Source organism: Mesocricetus auratus, unplaced genomic scaffold, assembly GCF_017639785.1.
Source record: "Mesocricetus auratus isolate SY011 unplaced genomic scaffold, BCM_Maur_2.0 Super-Scaffold_100006, whole genome shotgun sequence".
In the NCBI taxonomy this organism is placed as follows: domain Eukaryota; kingdom Metazoa; phylum Chordata; class Mammalia; order Rodentia; family Cricetidae; genus Mesocricetus; species Mesocricetus auratus.
The window spans coordinates 44,429,294-44,435,293 of record NW_024429190.1 but is presented as its reverse complement, the minus strand read 5'-3'; positions in this window follow the sequence as shown (position 1 = coordinate 44,435,293).

The window sequence follows — 6,000 nt, the reverse complement described above, 5'->3', positions numbered from 1 at the left end:
ATGAAAACAGCTTGGTATTGTCATAAAAACAGACAAATGGACCAACAAAATTGAATTGAAGACCCTGATATCAACCCACACACCTATGAACACCTAATTTTTGACAAAGAAACTAAAAATATACAATGGAAAAAAAGGAAATATATTCAGCAAATGGAACTGGTATAACTGGCTGTTGACATGAATAGATCCATATCTATTGCCTTGCACAAACCTCAAGTCCAAATGGATCAAAGACCTCAATATAAATCCATCCACACTGAACCTCATAGAAGAGAAAGTGGGAAATACCCTTGAACACTTGAACACAGGAGACCACTTCCTAAATATAACACAGTAGCACAGACACTGAGAGCATCAATGGGACCTCCTGAAACTGAGAAGCTTCTGTAAAGCAAAGAGCATGGTCAGCAAGATAAAATGGCTCCCTACAGAATGGGAAAAGATCTTCACCAACCCCACATCTGACAGAGGGCTGATCTCCAAAACATACAAAGAACTCCAGAAACTAGACATCAAACTACCAAATAATACAGTTTTAAAAATAGGGTATAGATCTAAACAGACATTCTCAACAAAACAATCTCAAATGGCAGAAAGACACTTAAGAAATTGCTCAATGAGATGCACTCTCACCCTGGACTCTTGGGGGAGGGTCTAGGTCCTGCCCTGGATGAATTGACAGACTATGGACACCCCCGTGGAGGGCCTCATCCTCCCTGGGGAAAGGAGGGGGTTTAGAGGGGGTTGGAGGGAGGGCGTGGGAGGAGGGGAGAGAAAGGGAGAGGGACTTGGGATTGACATGTGAAGCAACCTTGTTTCTAATTTAAATTTAAATTAAAAAAAATAAAAAAGAAATTGCTCAACATCCTTAGTCATCAGGAAAATGAAAATGAAAATGATTCTGAGATAACCATCTTACACCTGTCAGAATGGCTAAGATAAAAACACTGATGACAGCTTATGGTGGAGAGGATGTAGAGAAAGGGGAATGAACACTCCTCCATTGCTGGTGGGAGTGCAAACTTGTACAGTCACTGCCAGTATGGCGATTTCTCAGAAAATTAGGGATCAACCTACCTCAAGACCCTGCAATACCATGTTGGGTATATACCCAAAGAAGGCACATTCACACCACAATGGCATTTGCTCAACTATGTTTATAGAAATATTATTCATAATAGCCAGTCTTGGAAACAACTTAGAAGCTCCTCAACTAAGAGTGGGTAAAGAAAATGTATATTTACACAATGGAGTACTTACTACTCAGTGGTAAGAAACAATGACATTCTAAAATTTGCAGAAAAATGGACAAAACTATAAAAAACATCCTTAGTGAGGTAACCCAGACGCAGAAAGACATGGTATGTACTCACTCATAAGTAGATACCAGACATACAGCAAAAAATACCCAGCCTACAGTCCACTACCCCAGAGAAGCTAGAACCCTCTTCCAGAAACAGATGGAAGCAGATGCAGAAATCCACAACTAACCGTTTGGCCAAGCTCCTGGCATGCAATTGAAGTGAGGGAGGAGCAATAATATGAACAAAGGAGTCAAGACTATGATGGAGAAACCCACAGAATCAGCTGACCTGAGCTAGTGAGAGATCACTGACTCTGTTCTGACAACTGGGAACCTGCATAAGACCAAACTAGCTGGGTGTTGGTGCCGCACGCCTTTAATCCCAGCACTCGGGAGGCAGAGGCAGGCAGATCTCTGTGAGTTCGAGGCCAGCCTGATCTACAGAGAGCCTCCAAAACAATACAGAGAAACCCTGTCTCATAAAACCAAAAAAAAAAAAAAGTTGCCGCACTAAGTCACCTCAAAGTTTTGAACACACAATTATGTACAGTACATAATACTTGATAACTAGTGACCATGTTATTGGCTTGCATATTTACTGTGCTATGGTTTTATTTCTTTATTAAAAAATATATATTGGTTTTTCGGGACAGGGTTTCTCTATATTGTTTTGGAGGCTGTCCTGAAACTCTGTAGACCAGGCTGGCCCCAAACTCACAGAGATCCGCCTGCCTCTGTCTCCCGAGTGCTGGGATTAAAGGTATGCGCCACCAACGCCTGGCCTTAAACTATACTTTTATCATTATCTTAGACTGTATTCCATTTTATTTTACTTTCTTGGTTTTTTGTTTTGTTTTTTTGAGACAGCATCTCATTTCACCTAGGCTGCTCTTGGACTCTAGCTACCACCTCGAAGTGCTAGGAATATAGGAGTGTGCCCACATCTACACTAATCTTCTTTTTAAAGATTTATTTATTTATTATGTATACAGTGTTCTGCCTGAATGCCAGAAGAGAGCACCAGATCTCATTATAGATGGTGGTGAGCCACCGTGTGGTTGCACCTCTGGAAGAGTAGCCAGTACTCTTACCTTGAGCCATCTCTCCAGTCCCTACACTTCTGACTAACAAAAGTTCAAAGTGTATATCATGTTACACTGGCTGCAGTCTCGTAGATCTCACATTTACCCAGAGTTGTAACTAAATCAAGAGGCTATGTCAGCACTGTTGTGTTGGCTTAGCAGGTAAAGGTGTTCACTGCCAAGTCTGCGGATCTGAGCTTAATCCCTGGAACCCACAACCTGGAAGGGAAGAACTTATTCCCAAAAGTTGTCCTGACTTCCAGCTACCCCATGCACGTACATGCGCACACATATACAGTCAGACAAAAAAAAAGTTCATGTCAAATGACTGACCTGCCGGGTGTTATTCCCAGCACTCGGGAGGCAGAGAGCAGGCGGATCTCTGTGAGTTCGAGGCCAGCCTGGTCTACAGAGCGAGTTCCAGGACAGCCTCCAAAACAATACAGAGAAACCCTGCCTCGAAAAAACAAACAAACAAACCAAAAAAGAACAAAACAAAACTGACCTATATCATCTGGGTTTGTACAAATATACAATGTTTGAATAAACATTTAACAATGTAGTTCTCAGAAATTATTATTAACAAGTGGCATGTGGTTACAACTTGTTTACCAGAGATTTATGCAAGTCACAGGAATTAAAATATAATTCAGTCCATTTCTATTGTTCTGGGATAATTACATCACTGTTTTTCCTCAGCTTTATTCCCCCATTTTGTTTTTTTGTAGTGGAGGCAGTGTTACAGGGGTTCCTGTAGCCTAGATGCTATCTCCTAAGCACCGGTATCATGGACATGCATCTCCATGCTCTTATTTCTTCTTTAAAGAGATGTTTTGTTTGGCATTATTCAGGATCAAACCCAGGACCTCCAGATGCTGGGCAGGAGTTCTATCACTGAGTCACTTACTGAACCTGCTTACAATTTGTTTAAATCCTATAAGATACAGCTTTTCATCATTAAAGTAGAAAAATGTCATCTATGTAACACATATGTAGACATACCAAAACAAACAGCTCTGACAGCATTCACTAAGATTTTTCATTTACTGCTTTCCAAGTAGTTTGTCTTCACCTTCGAATATCAACCTTCCATCCAGCCATTCATTTCCCTAAGGCATTCTTAGTTAGGCAAGTCTAAATTTGTGCCTCCACAGGGATGACTCCGGAGTGGAGCAGCTACAACTCAGAGGCACAGAGTTGGAATTCATCCTCTCTGAAAAAGCACCTTGCTCTGAAGTAGCACCTTGCCTACTACCAGAGGTAGATTTGACATAGGCATTGACACTAACTCCTCCAAAGGTCATCTGGTGGAAAAACATCCATTTCCACTCAAACTGGATAGGGGAATTTTTCCTGATTTCTGTGAATTACTCTCTGGGGAGGGGCTCTGAACTCGAGTCCTGCCTTGATGTGAATCCAAGAATCTGGTACATGTTTATAGTAGCCTTTCGAAGAACAGTTCTTCATTTATGACTGCCATGTGGCCAGCCTAAAACGTATACCCATAACCAGGTCTCCTTTCTCAGAGCATCTGTTTATTCTGGTGGATGCCTTTGTGGGATAGCCTGTGCTGACTTGTCCCTATCATGATAGCCACACTCTAGGAATTTCCAGGTGGAAGAAAGTTCAGTTTGTGTATCAGTCAGTCCAGTCACAAGACAGAGTTCAAAATGGACACATAGACAGCAGAAATCACTACAAATTTTACAAATGAAGTAAAAATGGATGGGCTTCAGAGAAAATTCAAAAGCCTATTCAAAGAGACTAGGTATGAAGACAGATTTTAGAGACCATTTAGTTAGCTATGTGACTTTCCAATTTGACTTGTTTCTTTTTCTTTTTTAAAAGACAGGACAAAACAAAAGCGGTCCTGTGTGGTCCTGGATATCCTAGAACTTACTCTGTAAACCAGTCTAGCCTCAGACTCACAGAGATCCGCCTGCCTTTGCCTCCCAAGCGCTGGGATTAAAGGTGTGCACCACCACTGCAAGGCAGCTTCCATTTCTTAAAAGGATTACTACTACTAAGTTCATGGTGGATGGAGTCTATTAAAGGATAAGGCGCACAAAGAATTTTTAATGCTTGGACTCAGTATGGAAATCTCTGAAAAATCTTCATGACCAGAGGGCGTAATGCTCATGTGTGCATGTGTACGTGTGTGTGACATGTGTGAGGGTGCCCTCCAGGAACAGAAGAGGGAGTTGGATCATCTGGGAGTGGAGTTAGAAGTGGTTGTTAATTGCCCAAAGTGTGTGCTAAGAACTAAACTCTAGAAGAGCAGCAAGTACTCTTTACCTTGAACTTCTGGTCCTCCTCCTTCTATCTCCAGAGTGCTAGGATTACAAGCCTGTTTCACTATGTTGGGTTTACCTGGTACTGGGATCAAACTCAGGGTTTCCTGCATGCTAGGTGAGCACTCACCCTACCACCTGAGCTGCACGCATCACTGGCCCTTACATACACTTACTTTAAGTGTCTGGGTGTTTTGCCTGCTCCTAGGTCTGTGCTCCGAGTGATGCCTAAAGAGGCCAGAAGAGGGCATCATAGCTCATGGAATGGGAATTACAATTGTGAGCCACGGGGTAGATGTTGAACCCAGGTCTTCTAGGAGAGCACACGGTACTCTTAACCATTGAGTAAATTCTCTCTCTCTCTCTCTCTCTCTCTCTCTCTCTCTCTCTCTCTCTCTCTCTCTCTCTCTCTCTCTTTCTCAACGGGGTTTTCTCTATAGGTTTGGAGCTGTCCTGGAACCATCTGTCCTTTACGAACTTGTTTTGGTGTTGGTTTTTGGAGACAGGGTTTCTCTGTGTAGCCTGGCTATCTTAGAACTTGCTCTGTAGACCAGGCTGTCCTCAAATGCACAGAGATCCCTCTGCCTCTGCCTCAGGAGTTCTGGGATTAAAAACATGCACCACCAATGCCTAGTGTTTTTGTTTTATTTTCCAGACATTTTCTTGAGGCTAGACAGCACTATCCCATTCTGTGTTCAACTTATCCTCTCATGGTGATTGTGGGTAGCAAACTGTTGGAGAATGGTGGGGGGGGGGGCCTCCAACCAGTACTTCTAGGTTCTTGTAATTTGTCAGAGAAAGAATTCAGATACAATTCAAAATAAGGAATTGGGAAAGTTTATTACAAAGCAAAGATGCATAGTCAAAAGGTGAGTGTGCGAATTTTGTGTGTATCACACTCAACAGAGTTTGAGTGAATTTTTTTTGTTTTTGTCTTTTGGTCTTACTGTATAGCTCTGGCTGGACTGGAACTCATTGAATAGATCAAAGAGACCCACCCACCTTTTTCCCACAAGTGCTCGGATTAAAGAAATGTGTTACCACACTACCACACCAAGCCTTTTTTTTTTTTTAATGGTGTCTCACTTTGTAGGTTTGGCAGACCAAGAAATTTTTATGTAGACCAGGCTAGCTTCAAACTTACGTTGTTATTTCTGCCTCAGCCTCCCAAGTGCTAGAATTATAGGCATGTACCACCACACCTGGGTTGGGGCAGCATTTTTCATAGGTCAACTTAATAGTGGAGAGGATTTATCAGTTAAGGTGGCAAAAAGGTGGTGTATTTCCACAAAATGGACTATTCCTTTGTTTGTCTTTATAT